The following is a 17,087-nucleotide window of genomic DNA, read 5'->3' as shown; positions in this document are numbered from 1 at the left end:
GACACTTCTCATTACATTATATTGCTGTTCATGGAAAACAATTAACCTCAAGCAGCAAAATGAAGAACTTGTGATTTCTGCCAGGTAGGGATGACAATTGGAGCTGAGCAGCTGGGAAACTGCAGGAACCTTAACTGATAAATATCTTTTTTTTTTTTTTTTTTTTTTTTTTTTGGTGACCTGAGCACACTTGTGAGTGATTTTTCCTGATATACTTGACATTTTGCTTATTTGTTGAGTTATATCACAGGCTGACCATGAAGAATTAGACCAATCCACATTGCTTAGTTCTGATATGCTGTTTGTACTGCAAGATAGATTTTCCATTCTCTAAGCTGATAGATACAGAGCTGATAAATATGCATTTCTGATGTATTTCCACAAGCCACACTAACACTTTTTTCTGCATAGTGTTGTACCAGAGAAATTCCACTGTCCAACGTTTATTCAAAAAAAGCAAGATTCTGGTTTCAGCAAACATTTAAAATGTTGAAAGAACTGCTTTGAAAATTTCACTCTGTTCTCAACCTTGTAAATGTCTGAGGCATTAAATGAAAGAACATACAATTTCAACATGTTTCTGGTGACACTAGTTTATTTTTTGTTTAATTCCACACATTAGGACGAATTTCTAAAAAGAGTGTTTGCTCACTTTGGGAAAGGAGGGTATTACAGAAATATAATCATGTACATACCGTGAAAATCATAGCCAGTAGCATTTTACAAGGTGAAATCCATGCACGGTAGCATCAAGGTAGATTTTCAATGATTGATAAAAAACTCAAAATTTCACAAGATCAAAAAATAATTGCCAGATCTATCATTTTCTTCTTATTTTTATGCATCACTATACTTCTGAGCAGAATTCTGATAAGGACAAGTTAGAATTTATGTACTGAATGCAGATTCTGAGATGGACATGACATTTAGTGAACAAAGATCCATGCATGCAATATTATAAGGCTGTCATAGTGCCTTTCATATTCTAGATTCAGCATATTAAAATCAGCATTAAAAATGTAATGAATACCTTTGCATAACAAAGTATATATGAATACTGAATACAAGTTCAAACAAACAAACAACAACAACAAAAACAGAAAAGTATATTGGAAGTACATCAAGAATTAGTAAGTAAATCAAAGATTTCTTAATTAGATTTTGAACATAAAACAGAGAATATGGACATTTTATAACCTGAACAGAGTTCCAAAAAGGACCATGTGTCCCAGTGCACATACATCCTCTTTATTATCAATATAACATTAAATGAGTGAGCTTCTCAAATCAAAGCCCCCTGTGAACACTTATTCCATTACCCTGCTGGAGACATCATTCATGTGTGTTTTATAGGCTTTCGCACAAAATCTATTTTTTTTCTTTTTTTTCTTAATTGTACGGAACTTTCTCACATTTGCAAATGGAAGATGCTAGTTTAGTTGGTGGAATTTTGCATACTGGTAACAGAGTATCTCACCTATCTCATATTTTGCCTACTGTGAGGTAAAAATAGTGTAGAAAAAATCAAGCATGACATAGCTCTCCGTTTTTGTCACTTAGTTGACAAGGTCTGTCAGACCTGTCAGGTTCCCTGCACAGTAAGTGCAATCTAGAGAGGAAAGAGCACTCCTCAAGACTCAGTCAAATTCCTAAGTGCCCTGCAACAGTGTCCCCTTTCCATGTCCCAGCTACATCCCTTAGGGCAGCAGTAGAGACAGAAATGTAAGGCCCATGTGATTGAGACAGGATTCACCTGGATTAATGTGTGTTAGACCTGGAGTATGCTTCTGAACCTCCTGGTTATTGAATTTCCTGATCACTTTGTGAACTCCTGCTTTCATTCATGTCTCACTCAGTAAGTGTCAGCACAGATACTGAATTCTCTGTGGACCAAACCAAATTGAAATATGCTCTCCAGCTGTGTACCGAATGTGTTCCAGCTGTGCACCTGGTGTTTTCCAACCTGAGCCTGGTTCAGAGAAATTCACCCAAACACATATATTGTGGATTTTGAGTTACCTTCCTCTCTCCAAAGGGTGCAGTCAACAGTATGAAGTCAGTACTATGTAAGGAAAGTTTTCTAGGGAACGCAGTAAGAATTCTTTGAATATCTGACTTGCAGGTCAAATGTAGAGAGCTATCAGGTTGTTGTACAGCAGAAGAAGAAACCAACGTTGTACCTGAAAATCTTTTAAAGAGAAGAATACCATCTAAGTGGGTTGACCAACTTGGTAAGTAAATAAATTTCTAATGTACTCTTTCATACTTTTTTTTTTTAATATATTTGAAATATATATATTTACATTGATGCTTTTTTAATGATGTAATGTATAAATGTACTCCCTGGCTGCAAGCTATAATGTTGTTTGCAATTTATAAAGCATTTTCAATTGCTAGCATGTACAGATGTATAAGCTAGATGCTTAAAGTCAGTTGCTCCTTCGTGTGTATCTTGTGTGTGAAGAGAATGGAATAAAATATGTCTGGTGAAGCAATAAAAAGTACAGTATTCAGTAAAAGGGGAAAAAAACAAACAAACAAGAAAATAATGAAAACAATTCATAGAAAATGAGATAAAACAAAACTGCTGCCATAATAGACTCCCATCCACCATTACCCACACAATTCATAAATATGCAATGAGATATAGCACAGATAACTCTTCACTGAGAAGAATGAACTATTTGTGCCTACGCACACTGATTCATGGTTTCTAAGCGTGTGGCTAATGGTGGCTGAGAATCTGGTCTGGTGTCATTCCCAAGCTTCCTGAGCAGAATGAGCTATGAGTGAACTCCAGAAGTGACTTAATGTACACACACTAAATCATGCCTGGGTTTCACATCTATACATCCTATTTGGGCGTTTTTGCTCGAAGTAGCCACTGACAAGAAGAAAAAAGGATGGTGTTTAGCAGGAACCAGAAAGGGGGAGAAAAAAGAGTTGAATAATAAGACATTTTTTCAGTTTAGTAATTCACAGCCAAAACACACACAGTGCATGTTGCCCTGGAAGGGAAAGATTTCTTGGGTATTATTAAAGCAGAGAACCAAACAAAAAATAATCATTTGAATCACCTCAAAATGTTCTTTCTGTCCAAAGTAATCTGCTTTCTTTCTTTTCAACTACTTAGTTCCCTGCTTTAATCTCTTTTTTTCCTTTTGGTTTGTGTCATTTTTGAATGAAAAATGCGTTTTCAAAACTGAAATTCAGTTTAATTTAGAAATGTGGAAATGAAACATACTTTAACTTGGAAAATATTCATAGCAAATATGTCAATCTGTTTTGTATCCTTATTCCTTCTCTTTCATTTTTCTCATCCATGGTGCTAATCTGGGCAAAAATGCATTATGTATCATAATGACCCTCCTTTTTCTTTTGGGGGTTATATTCCTCAGTTTCCGCAGAAGCAGTTCAGGTTCCCACGTAGCTGTACCAACTACATTGGAGATGCAAACAAGTATGCAAGAATTCCAGATTGGTACAACTGGTATGGCACAGGACAGCGGGAAACTGTGCCCTTCTGGAGTTTACACAGGATAATCAGATCTATAAAAAGATGACATTAAAAGTTTATATTTAGGTAATATTTTTTTCATCTGAGTTCAAATCTCATGTCAGAGTAATTGGTGTTTACAAAGACTTCTACATCATCTCAGAGACTGCTGATTCATTTTTTGTCTTTCCTTAAAATGCTATTAAAAATATTTCCTGCTTATTCTGAACACCTTTGTCTACACTGTTACTCTCTCTTCTCTACTCTGAGAAGAGAAAAAACAATGAAAAGGTAACGTCTGCTTTAATTTTGGGTATTAATTCTTATGTTCTGAGAGGACTTTGTGAATAATGTGACCAAGAAGGTCACAGAGCACCATTTGTTCCCTAGGAACAAGCCAAAAATAAGGAAGATGAAGCAAATGAACAGAAATGTATGTACCCAAGAGGAAGCCTATGTTTCTTTGCATTGATTCAGCCAACTTTGGGTATTGCAAAGAGAAGTGATAAATAAATGTTTGTTTCTATTCATTCAATAACTACTTTCTCATGCCATAATATTTTAGAATTAGCACAGTGCTACTTAAGAATAGAGGAGGAAGGAGGACTGTATGGAGCACCTTCTGTTCATGTGGTGATTTAGAAGCCATCAGCACGTCAGAGCCTGTCTCTCGAGCTGAGAACATGCATTGCATCGCAGAACCGTGTGAGTGGACAGGACATTATTAAAATGTGAGACACAAAGGAGATAACTTGGGAGGCTTTGAAGAGGTGAGAGGTATGTCAAGAGAATGTTTTGTATGCTTGTACGCTATGCAGAATATAAACTACAGGCAACCAACTAGAATTTCTATTCTTCAAAATTAAATTCTGCAAATGGATTCCTCCTTTTCAAAGAAATATACATTTCTTCACAGCTGTGCCACTTCAGAAAGAAGCCACAGTCACTTGGAAGGTAACTGACTGTGGGGCTGAAATCCCAAGCCACCCTTTGCAGAGACACGTGAGTCTCCTACCATGGAGCAAGATGGATGGGGAGACATACAATGTATTCAGTGCCTGGCTAAAACTATAATCTGACATAGCAGTGGGGATTTATGTTGCTTTTCCTTCAGCATCTTGTTAAGAAGGAAGAACCTGAATGTTCAAGTGGGGAGATTCTAGGCTCTTGTGTTTTGCTAATTTTGTTGTTCATTGACTGGATACACCAGTTGCAGCCGAACTGGAGAGCATGCCTGCACTTCTGCCAGAGTTCTCCCTTGTTTTTCAAATTGGCAGGCACCGAGTAACTTGTAGAGCAAGTGAATTGCTTGTTCTTGCTTACATGATTCATTATTATTTTCCACAGTCACTATGAATAGAAGTAAGCCATCTGTTATAATACCAGTGTGCCTTTCACAAAGAAGCATGGCTTTAACTAGAAGTAGAAATGAATGTGACATAAAAATGGGTTTGGGGATCTACATCTACATCTAAATTAGATGGCACAATAATATCAGCAATTGATATGTGCATAAAACTTGTTTTGTGAGAATATTTACTATTGTTTTCAAAGAGAAACACAGTAGGCTGATATCATTTTAAGTTATGAAAAGCAATATATTCACTTCAACAGAATAAACTTTATTCACTGCCCCTCAATATGGAATCTATGTATTGTTAGACTACTAATTAAGCAAGTAAATCCAAAACTTGATATTAAATATAGTTTCCTTTATCGTTTTAGATCAACATTATTCATTTCCAGAACAGCTTAACAAACTAAAAAGCGCTAAAAATCTCTAAAGCCTTTTGACCTGATTTTTTTAGTTATATTTTAAAACTTACAAAACAAATTGCTGCATCTGTGAGAACTGATGTTGCCTTTTCTGCAGAACTGTCTTAGATGGGCTGTTCTTTGGATAGCTTTTTTGGGGGGGGAGGAGGAGAGGGTGTAGGTTTTTTGTTCTGTTTTTTTGTCATTCTGCCTTGTTTGTTCTTTGAAAGGTTTATACTTGACAGTAAAAGTAAAGTTGAGAATTTTATCTGTTACACTTTTTCATCTTTAAAATATTTACACATTTTTTTCCTAAAATATGATTAAAATATATTCTTAGGATGCAGTTTTCACAAGTACCTGTTAATGTTGCAATGTGGTAACCAATTTTTCCCTTTTTTTTTCTTTGTGTTCGTCTTCCCATTTATTCTTCCAAATGAAATGTGATTTCTTTAGGTCAGAATTGGCATTTTTTTCTGTATATATGGAACATGTTAAATGCAGAAATCATGAACACTCTAAAGGTCTGTGATATTACTATATATTACTGCAAGACCATATAGATAAATAGATATATTACTTCAATAGCATAATAGATAAGTGCTGTAAGATCTCAGAGTAGGAATCTGCAATGCTTGTAGGTTAAGCTCCCTGTGAACAATCTCAGTGCAGTTTTTTAGCTCCGTGTTTAGGATTCCATGCACTTGTGCTGGGTCTGTCTGGGATGGAGTTAACTTTCCCTGCAGCAGCCCACACAGTGCTGTGCTCTGCACTTGTAGCTAGAACAGCACTGGTATCACTCCAGTGTTGTCTATTGCTGCATAGTACTGGCACAGCATCAGGACTCCCTCCAAGCCCCCAAGAGCCAGTCTGTTACTATTTTTGATGAACAATTTGCAATCAGACTGGATTTGGAGGAAATGGAAAATGATGTACATAAAAAATAATGGAAAAGTATGCAAAGAAATAACTGGGGGTTGTAACTTGTATCACCAGCGAATAACTGCAGTCTCTTTTTTTTTTTTCCTGCCAGCTGAGGGATGTGCAGTCAGAGTAAGTGATTAAAGAGAAATTAGTCTAGAAGTTTTCTTTCTCTCACATCAATTGACAACTGAAAAATAGAAGGGTCTTTCCTTCTTCAGAGAAAAGCCCTCACTAGTAGGAGGCACGATGGAACATCCTACAGGTGCTTGGAGTGAGAATTGTCACTTTACCCCTTGTTTCTTGAATTTTCTGTATCCAAACATAATTTTCTATTCTTTCCACAAGATGTAAAAATCCTTCAGTAACATTGTCCCATTCTGTCCTATCTGTGTTGTGTATTCCCCACCTCCAATCAGCCATATGGGTAAAGGGATTCATGAACCAAAGACTTTAACACAAAGAAATCTTCTTTACTTTTCAGTAAATTAGAATACTTAAGGTATAGTAGACAGTTCACTGAACTAAGAGATGTAATTCTTGTTTGAAAAGGTTGCCACATAATTTTAAGTGTGAAACGACCCAAAGAATCAAAATTGGTAAGGAAATGTTAGCACAGAAGCATCAGTTGATTATTTCAGCAGGGCATGCTTGGAAAATACATTTCTTTCATTATATAGTATCTGCAAAGATTAATTCCATAATTCTGATATGCAACCATTTTTTTTAATTTTAGGTTGATGAATCAGCTAACTGCCTTCTTCCTCAGTGCTTATACTCAGGAATGGAAAACTGAAGACCACTGGATTGGTGAAATGATAAGACTCAAGGTGCTTGAGTATCTACTGAAATGTCTTCAAAATGCTTAAACAGGTGACATTTTCCCTTGAAAGTTATTTTCCCATATATTGAATATGCACAGGTAATTCAGCAAACACTTCCCCACAAACATACACATATATACATATGCATATATTGGAAAGAATGAAGGATGCTTCCCCAGAAAATGCATAAAATCAAAATGATCTCAGATGTGGTAACCTATCTAATCAATGACAAACCAGCCTTCGGGAACCACAACCAAATCCTGGTCCTGAGTTTGAAAGCAGGCCATTGGGGTCATGGTTGATTCCAAAGCTACCCTTCAAATTCTGTTATACTTTGAGGTTACCAAATCTTATGTCAGCCATCCCTCAAGCGTGCACAATTGTCTGCACATACGTGCATTCCCTGTCCTACCAACCAGCCAAAATTAATGGAAATTCTCGGAATGGAAAGGGTACCTTAAATAGGGCATTGCTATTGTACCTCATTGTTAGCTATCACACTATTATATTAGACATTCATCTTTTATCATTGTTCAGCTCCAGTAATAATGTGTCATCTAAGACTCCTGACTCTTAATTAGAAATCATACTGCTATTCTTCTCCTCACTCTGCTATGCCCTGCTGTGACTTTTCTGTCAGGCTGCTCTTCCCTGTGATATGAAACAAGGTGGGGTAGCATAGGGGTTAATGCAATTATTTACATTTGATAATACAGAGTATAGCAGTGAATTAATACAATGGTTTGCAGCATTTTGGAGCTAAAAAGAAATTAGATGCCATCTCATCACTGATTTTCTAACTGGAGTGTGCTACATTTAACCTTTAAACTTTATGCTACTTGCACAATTCCAACATCACAGGGTTTTTCTGGAGAAGAATGTGCAATTAACCAGGATTTGGAGGGACTGGGAGATGATGGACATAAAAAATATTTCTTTAGAGATTTATTTGTAAATTTCATGGCTTGTTTATGGAATCAGACATATAAAATTGTCTCCCTTTATATTTTTCTTTTTTTAATTTTGCATTGCTACAAAATGGTCACACTACAAAGCCAAAGAAATAATAATGTACAGTTACCCTTTTTAAATAACTGCAAGTGTTAAGTGCTGAGGACTATCTTAACAGAGAACCCAGACCTACTGAAGTAAGAGGAAAAATTGGACTGACTTGCAGGAGGCCAGAATGCCACCCACAGAGGTGCCTGATTGCTGGAAAATGCTGGGTTCCTGCTGTCTGAGAATCACTGCCATCTCTGATATCCAACATTGGACAGTTGAAAGGTAAGATACTGCAATTACCACTGCAGACTGAAAAAGCCAGATCCTTAGTTCGTATAGAATGGTGTGACTCTGAAAGCAATTGTACAATGATGATTTATACCAGCTGAGGAACTGGAGACATGTGTTTGCATGTATGATACAAATGTTGTTTTCTTTCCATTTATGGCTATACTTTGAGGAAAAAAATGATTGGAAATACAAATATTCCTGATAATGATTTTAATAAGCAATTACATTCATGATTTAAATATATTCATACTTGCTCGGTTCATATAAATGAATGTTAGAAAAGCCATCAGATAATATTATATAATTATTCCTAATAACATCTCATCTACTGACAAATTAATATTCTTTCTGATATTATTAACTTAAAACCTATCAGATTGTAACTGCAAACATAACATCTCAATGAAAGTTGTAATGGAAAGGAATGAATCCCAGAGCTTGAAGCATGTTCTTATCACTTATCAACATCAGGCAATATCGAAAGAAACAGACAGGAGAGACAGTCAGTACTCTTTTATGGCTTATTTTCAAAATGCACGAGCATATGTGGATAGAAACATTCTATGACAGAGCTTGTATTAAGGGCAATTCTTTACCAAGAATTTCAGCAAAGAAAATGGAAAAAATATGTTCTGCTCTCTTTGTGAGTCTAAATGTCTGTATCTCAGTGTGGTAAATGTGATTTAGGTCAGGATGAAATTTACTCTAAGTGAGATATCAGAAAACATCAGGAGCAATTCAATCCCCCGCTGTCCCCCAACTGGATAATTCTTACTTCCAGATGAGCAAGAATCCCAGACAGTTTCACAAAGCAGCAAAAAATTTGAGATTAGAGCCCCAGAACACACCGGGGACTTTCTTTCCTCGGGCATGAGACGGAATCTGCCTCGCCAGATTGTTCAAGCTTAAGTTGGAATTGAGACCCCAGTGCCAGTAAAAGGAAGAATTATTGGAAAGCCTTGTCTCAGTTGCACTGGTACTACAGAGTAGAGCTGACTGTTGTGTGGCATAGGATTAACAAAAGTGCTGGATTTAACAGATGTAAGAACCTGTCAAGAATGCCCAGGCTGAGTACCACTCAGCATTGTGTCCCTATGCAACCAGAAAAGTCAAAGTGTCTTGTTGGACCTGGAGGATGGGTGAAGGGTGGCAAGGGGAGAGGAGGAGTTCTCTGAGAAGACATTAACTGTTGGATCAGGTTGCTAGTTTTACTGCATGTTGGGACTTGAATATATATTAACAGTAATGGATTTCAATGGAAATATAACTTCTTAAGCTTGATTGTGCCTTGTATTAGATTAATAAATATCAAAACTGTGGCAATGGCATAATTAACATGGACAATTTAGATGAGAATGAATATTGCCCTGAAAAGAGTCCAAAGAAAACAAATTTATGCTGTGTTCAGAAATGTGTCAGAAAGAGGTTGGAATGTGTATTAGTCCCTAACAGAAGTGGTTGCAGAGTTTATCCATCATAGTCTAGTCTAGGGATGCTGAAGTCATAAGAATTTATGGAAAGGGGAGTAGCGACTATATGTGGACATGAGCAGAGACAGGAATTCATTTTTCAGTGATGTGAAGAAGTGAAAATATGGTCACTTAAATGAAGAAAACCAATAAATAAAACCAAACAGTCAGTTATTAAAACTCTGAATCATTGATGTTCCAAATGGAGAATAAGTAAGTACTGTTATCTAGTATTAGATAAGCATTATCTAATGATAAGTATTAGATAAACTAATTAGTAATAATTAGATAAGTATTAGATAAGCATTTGTTAGTTTCATCAGTGACAGTGGAGTTGGGGAATAGTTTCCTGGTTCTGAGCCATGCGAGATGTTACCAGAGATAGCTGGTGAAATCTCAGATTAATGAGATTTCCACCACTGATTTCAGTTGAATGAGGCTTTAATTCCTTGTTCCTACCAAGAATCTTACACTGTAAATTAATTTCTTGTCAGTCTGATACAGTCTCATTAGAACACGTCTTGTCACATTTGTATAGGGATTCCATATTCACACTGAAGTGAAATGACATGAATGTCAAGGTATTCTAACACATTAAACAGTTTCTGAGGACTACAGAGATAAACCTCGGCAGAGGAATTTATGAACAACAAGGCAGAGGAATTTATCAACAGCAGGGCTTCACTGAAAAGTTCCAGTTGTCAGCTCTAAATGTTGGTATAACCGTACATCTCCTTTTTCCCTTGGTTCAGATTTGTAAATGCAATGAAATCTCCCATGGTTTATTCTGAGAAATGAGAATTACTATGCTTTTATGGTTGTGTAATTGTTCTATAATAACTAATAATGATGCATCTGCAGTATCATAAGCACAGTGTTATAAAATCCAGTGCAAACAAGTGGATCCTGTGTTACATCTGAGTTATTTCAGAAATGGGATGAGGTTCAGTCATTTGCGTAGACAGATACGATTTTACTTTCAGCAATGTAGAGAAGGAGATAGCTTACCTAACCCTTTACAGTCATATCAATTGTTTTAAAATGTCTGTCAAAAAACAAAAAAACACTGTAAAAGCTACCTATGACTTGAATATAAAAAGCAAAAGAAAGAAGAAAAGAGTAACTAGATAATTAAATAGGGGGAAAGTAGACCTTGAAAATGCATGACACTTATGCTTTTGCTTTTGTCTTTCATGCTAGCAACTGTTGCTTTAAACCCCTAATACTGCAATTTAATGTCCTGAGCCCCACTGCCTTTTGAGGACCCTGGCAGTAACCAATTCCCATGTAATGAGCTGTATGTTCAGAGCCAGGGCTACGTCAGTTTAGTTAAGGGAGAACTTTAAAGAAAACAAATTCTCATTAAGAAAATTAATTAAAATATAGTTGTTAAAAACAGATTGGGGAAAAAAAAACATTTATTTTGGGAAATATCAATGTCATGAAAAATGTTATATGTTCAGTGTACTGCTAATGGCTTCCCTATCTAAAGTGCTGTTGGACTGAAATGGCTGCACCTCAAACTCCTGCTGTTAAATCCTTTGTACCACAACAATTGGTTTTGTATTCTTTTTCTACGTATACAGAATCTATAGCTAACTGCTACGTATCCATATTTCCTGGGACCTGAAATTTGCCCCCACTGCAGCATTGTGTCAGGTTGCATGAATTTCCAAAAGCTCAAGGCTCAACTCTTCCGCAGGGGATCAGTTCATCTCAGTGACTGATTTTTTTGTTGTGCTTTTTCCTTTTCTTTTGAAAGGCAGAGGAGCATGTAGCAAGCCAGTCTCAGAGGAAAGAATGATTTTATTTGAAAAAATAATTCTATAGGTAACATCGCTCAATTTGAACATAATTACGATCTGGCTCATCCTGCAATAGTTAGAGTCTCAGTAGGGGATGACATATAGGGCATGATGAGAAAGCATGCGCATGGAAAAAGTGACACATTACTTTCAGCTACCCTCCTGCTGATGTTGTGCAGTGTTGTTGAAGAAGGTGTGGTGTTTTTTTTCTTTCCCACTTATTATTCTTTGCTGTCAGCCAAAAATAATAGACTTGAAACAGTGGGAACTTAGAAATAAAATGTGACAATCAAGGAAAGAAGGACTGTGGGCAAAAAGATTGAGGAGAATGTATTGTGTGGCTGAACATGTCCCATGGAAAGGATGGGTAGATACTGAGCCTGGACAAGGCTGCCCTGTGACAAGGACTGAAATGGCAAAACGTTTGTGCTGTGTACACTATCTAGATCAACCTCTGTTGCATGCACCCTGTGGGGCTGGGAACAAAGACACCATTACTGCAGTCTAAGATCCATGGGAATGACATTAAGAAAATGTCATATACTCTTTAAATTATGTCCTGCTTGCAAAATCCCTTACTCTTTGAAGACTTCTAGAGAAAAAGATGATATAGCTTTTACAGACCTCTGAGGACAGCTGTAAGTTTAGGCTTTATTTTCTCTTTTGCCTGAGGGAAATCTCCTATTGACTGTGGATTACAGCTAGACTATAGACTAAAATTTCTCATAAATTGCTCTGTGAGTTAAGTGCATGCTTATTCATTTGCAATCACCTTCTAAAACCCTGTCTCCTTGGAGGACACTGTTCTTCACACAGCCACATGAAGTGCTGAGCAAGGGCAAAGTGCCCCATGAGAGCAAAGGACCATGCTTTTCCATCTCCTGCTGCCTCTTAGGAAGACAGGTGGGGAGCAGAAAGTGGAGGATGCATACTTCACTACAGCTGACTCTTTCTTCTGCCAAAAAAGTCACATACTTTGAGATCTGTCCCACTTTCTAAGCAGGTGCCTTGCTGTGTCTAGAAAGCAACAGCCTCTTATTTTGATTGAAAGATAAGCCTTTAAAAATATTTCTTCTGTTCACAATGTGGGTGGCTTTGCTTGTCACATACAAGCTCATTTCAGATAGACTATCTATTCATTGGCTCAAAATATTTATTCTGGGTAGCTGTTTTATAAACTGCTCCCTAGAAGCTTTTTATATAATGACAAGCCTATTAGCATGAGAAGAAAAATGATCTCCTCCTACAAAGTTTTCCATCGTGAGCATTTCTGGCTTCCACACAAAATATACTCCTTTTATAAAATCATTATGGTACACAAACTCTTCTGAATTGGTCTTCCAGTGCTGCAAGTCCTGTAAATTTGAGTCATATCATCTTTATTTTTATATATTTAATTCCTTTAAACTTGCTGAGATTAAAATTATAGTGATGTGCATTCATGTGTTAAATGACAGTTGCTGCTTCCTCAGCTGGCTTTTCCACCCCACAGCCACTACAGTGCTGCAGAGAGCATGGCACTGCAGACTCCTGCCTTGCTTGCACTACACAGTGCAACATCTCGCCTCCTGAGAGCCTGTCTGTAAACCCCACCTTGTTCACTTTGATGTAAGGATCCTATACATCCCGTGTCACTCCTGCCATTGGTGGTATGCATTTTCAGTGTGGTGCCTACTGAATCCAGCCATGATTGCCCAGCACCTCAGATCAATGAAGGCAAAAACATTTTTCATTCCCAAAGGTTGAAAGTTTTTTTTAAGCCTTTTTATTGCTTTGCTCAGGAGTGATGGTGGTTTTCATGTCTCCCTCTCCCTCCCTATCACTCTTTTTTTGGATAAGCTGCTATGGCCTATGTCCAAATGCCTTTCTTATCCTTCTGTGGAACTGATAACCCTCAGGTCAGAAATTAAGTTTTGTGTTTTCCACATCTTCATTCCTGAGCAGAAAAAGATGCTAAGGAGGGGAAGATTGAATAAAACCCAGAAACAGCAAAATCATGTTCTTCAAGTAGTATCTCCAATTATTCATTCACTATTAATTATTTCTCATCTTCATCCTTCTTGACAGCTTGTGAAATGAAATTTTTCAATGACGTAGCTTTTTACTTTTACATTCACACTTGTCTATTTAAGAAAATTATGCACTGCAAAACAGAATAGTTGCTAGTTAGCAAGAATAATCATTTATCTTACTGTAATTTCATGTCATTACCCATTAGTCAGTAACAATGATTGGCAATGCAATTTTCTTTGCAATAAAATTAATTAATATGCACCTTATTATCTGCTGTTCAGATTCTTCTAAAAGCAGAACTTGAGATTCTTTTAGCAAGCAGGCCATTACAAGAAAAAAAAATCATATGGCATGTTAAAAATGGTCGTTGGCTTTAGAACTACTGTTTCAATTAGGATATAAATGAAAGAAATAGTCTCCCCTTTTAAGTACCCCTGATTAATTTCTTCTGGAGAATTAGCAGGCTAGTTTTAGCCAGTCATAATAGCATAATATGTCAGCAAAAGAAGGAGATAGGTTTATGATTTCTCAACATGTGCACGACTTCACCTCTGAAATGGAACACATTTCCTTAACGATATACGTCAGTGCTTTCTCTATTATATCATCAAAATCAGTCTTTTACAGAACAGTCTGAGAAAGTTCCTAAAGGTGTTATGACTACTTCCCTCCACTTCTAAATTAGAAACATCATAAATATACTATTGGGAGTATCAGATGATTGGGTGCCAAGACATCTGATAAAGTCCGCTTATTTTTCACTTTCTTACTCCTGATAATTGTGATATTCCAACCCTCAACAGAGCTCCACAAAGCTACAATAAAAATTTGAAAGGCAAAACAAAGTGGAGAAAAATAGCCAGAAAAATATATTTCCTTCCTGAATGGGCAATATATCCATCACATCACCCAACCTACAGCACAGGATAAAACTCGGAATCTGGATGTGAGTAGCTGGTAACTGAAGACCTTTAAGTGACTTAATCCCAGCTAGTGACATATTTCATATTAATGCAAAACCCAGGAAGGACCAGCCTAGATTAGTAGGTCTCGTTATACCTAAGATTATATAAATAACTTGTTCAAATAGTTTCTAGTGGAACGTGATGGTAATTTGGCCATGTTCTGGACATCCTACCATTCTCACTCAGAACAAGTTTAGGTTTCTCTGCACAATCATAGAATGATTTGTATTTGAAGGGACCTTAAAGATCATCTAATTCGAACTTCCCCGCCATTGGCAGGAACACCTTATGCGAGATCAGGTTGCCGTCCAACCTGGCTGCAATCTGCTATTTTAAGACTCTACATGTAAGGATTTCCATGTGCCTAACTGTGCAACACCCTGTATCTCCAAGACATAGGACATCATGGAGGCTGAATGTTAATATGGCTCCAAGAGGTTCAAGGTAGAACAAAACATTTATTACTAAATATATCCAAATGATTTTCAGCTCAGAAAGTCTCTGAGGTACCTGAGGGACCACTCTGGAAAAATACCACGTTTGTTGCCTTATACAAATACCTAGCGGGCATTCATTTAATCACTCTCAGAAGAGACTATACATTCAGTGAGCTATTCAGTACTTCTCATCTCATTCATGACCTTCTGGTTTAGATCATGTCATGCTTTCTGTTATGCTTTGTTTTTCTTCTGTGATTCAGAACACTTTGAACATGGTGAATCTTACATGTTTCTTGTCTAAAGTAGTCCAAGAAATTTTATAATTGTTGGTACAGTCAGTGAGAAAGCCCTGCTAGAAATCCCCTGCCATATAGTTGGATTCTGTAAGTGGTGAGTGGTAGATAAAAGACCCCATAAAAACTACACTCCTAAAAACAGATGATTTTTTTTTAACAGAATAATATAAAAAAGTAACTGTAAATCCTTTCACATTTTTAGTTGATGAGTAGTCAAAAATTTCACAGTAATTTATCATGTCAAAGCACAGATGTTATATCATTTAAAAAAAATGAAAATGTTAATTTGTATCTATAGTTATACAGCTGTTGATGCTAAGAATAGATCCCAGAGATCCATGTTCTGGTTATTCAGGCTTTCAAACCTAAATACTGAACACTATGTTTGGGTCAAGTTTCAGAACCTGTGCAATTGATACACCACAAAATAACCGAATGACATCATGATTCTCAAATTAAGATCTTATATAAGAAAGAAATTCCATGCACTTCTTGGCACTGAACACTTATATTTTGCTAACTTTTTGAAAGTCAGTTTGGACACTGAAAATAATGCTCAGATGAGGAAAATATTTGATTTAGCCAAAGCCATGTGGTTCTTGAATGAATTGCAATAACATGTAATTCATGAGGTAGCTTCTCACAACTACCTGTAGGTTCCAATTTCCTGAACTCTTCAGTAAATTTGCATGTATGCATGTATGATGCAATATAACCCTGGGAAAATTTTAGAATCATTAGAAGGACTACCAGAAAAAATTAAATAAATAAATAAATAAATAAAATCCACAGCATTTCACCACTCTTTCAGAAATTTTTATTCCAACAGACCGTATTCATTTATATTCTCAGCTTCTGTTAAGACAAGCTTTCAATAAAGAAACAGCATACTATTTCTTTTCTTTCATTATAGCCAGTGAATTAATTTACATGAGGAATCATAAAGATATCTGTTCCCAAGTCAGTGTTTCCAGTATTAGTATTTTAGGTTACATTGCTTAAGATGTCACTCCATCATAGATATAAATTGTTGGTGTCTGTGTATTCTATTATTATTCAGAAGGGTTATGGGAATAAGTAGCTTCATAATCTAGAGGAATATATTATTTTCCTAAATGAATGAGAGAAATCCTGCTCTTCCTTCTTACTGTTTCATTGTAGCCAGGGTCAATACATGTCCTGCCAGAACTGACATTGCTCAGAGAGGTACACCAGCAAAGAGTTCCACATATAAAAAATCCAGCAAACTTTATGGTTTTAATAAGGAAAGCAGCTGGAATGTGGGTGTACTTATTGTACATGGACTAACTCATCTCATTATGACCCAAAGCAAAATTTTTCAAACGTTAGCTAGACACTTGGAGCTACCAAGTTCTAATAAAAGTCTGCCTGAAAAATTTTCACTTTTTATGGTGACAGGGTTTTATTCATATGAATCAAACACCTATATCATGTGGTAAGTGCTGCTTTTGATGTGGTGTGATTGAAACTTTTATACATGAACGAAGGCTAACAAAAATAAAAAAAATGGAGTGAAAAATAACATTTTTTTCTTTTTGGTTGTTTGTAAGGGTTTATTCTGTATGGCTATTCATATATTCCTGTAAAGAAAAAAACTCCAAACTACAAACATCCATAAAAATGTTCTCAAATAGAGAATAAAAAGGGACACAAACAAGGTTAAACGAAACAGCTGTTAAAATTCAAGTACATATTGCAAATATTACTTTGCAGAATTCAAACAGCTGATCTAGTTTGCCATATCATAGAGATCTAAAACCCTCTTTATGCTGCATGCTTGTAAGGA

The 17,087-nt window shown here is 36.3% G+C and overlaps 1 long non-coding RNA gene across 7 annotated transcripts in view; it reads left to right on the top strand.

Annotated features, from left to right (window-relative positions):
* The first annotated feature begins 1,636 nt into the window (after positions 1–1,636).
* The window catches only part of LOC310901714, a 31,934-nt gene continuing 16,483 nt past the window's right edge, over positions 1,637–17,087 (top strand). Inside the window, exons 1-5 of one of the 7 annotated variants that reach the window (XR_014586060.1) lie at positions 1,657–2,231; positions 4,062–4,273; positions 6,909–7,045; positions 8,129–8,283; positions 13,059–14,617. This is a non-coding gene — a long non-coding RNA (uncharacterized lncRNA). Of the gene's footprint in view, positions 2,232–4,061; positions 4,274–6,908; positions 7,046–8,128; positions 8,284–9,073; positions 11,279–13,058; positions 14,618–17,087 lie in introns of those variants that run through there. The other 6 variants (XR_014586061.1, XR_014586062.1, XR_014586063.1 and 3 more) reach the window with 6 other exon arrangements.

The sequence above is a fragment of the Anser anser genome, assembly GCF_964211835.1.
Source record: "Anser anser genome assembly, chromosome: 6".
Taxonomy (NCBI): Eukaryota; Metazoa; Chordata; class Aves; order Anseriformes; family Anatidae; genus Anser; species Anser anser.
The sequence above is the reverse complement of the archived record's forward strand: the minus strand, read 5'-3'. Positions and strand labels throughout refer to the sequence as shown.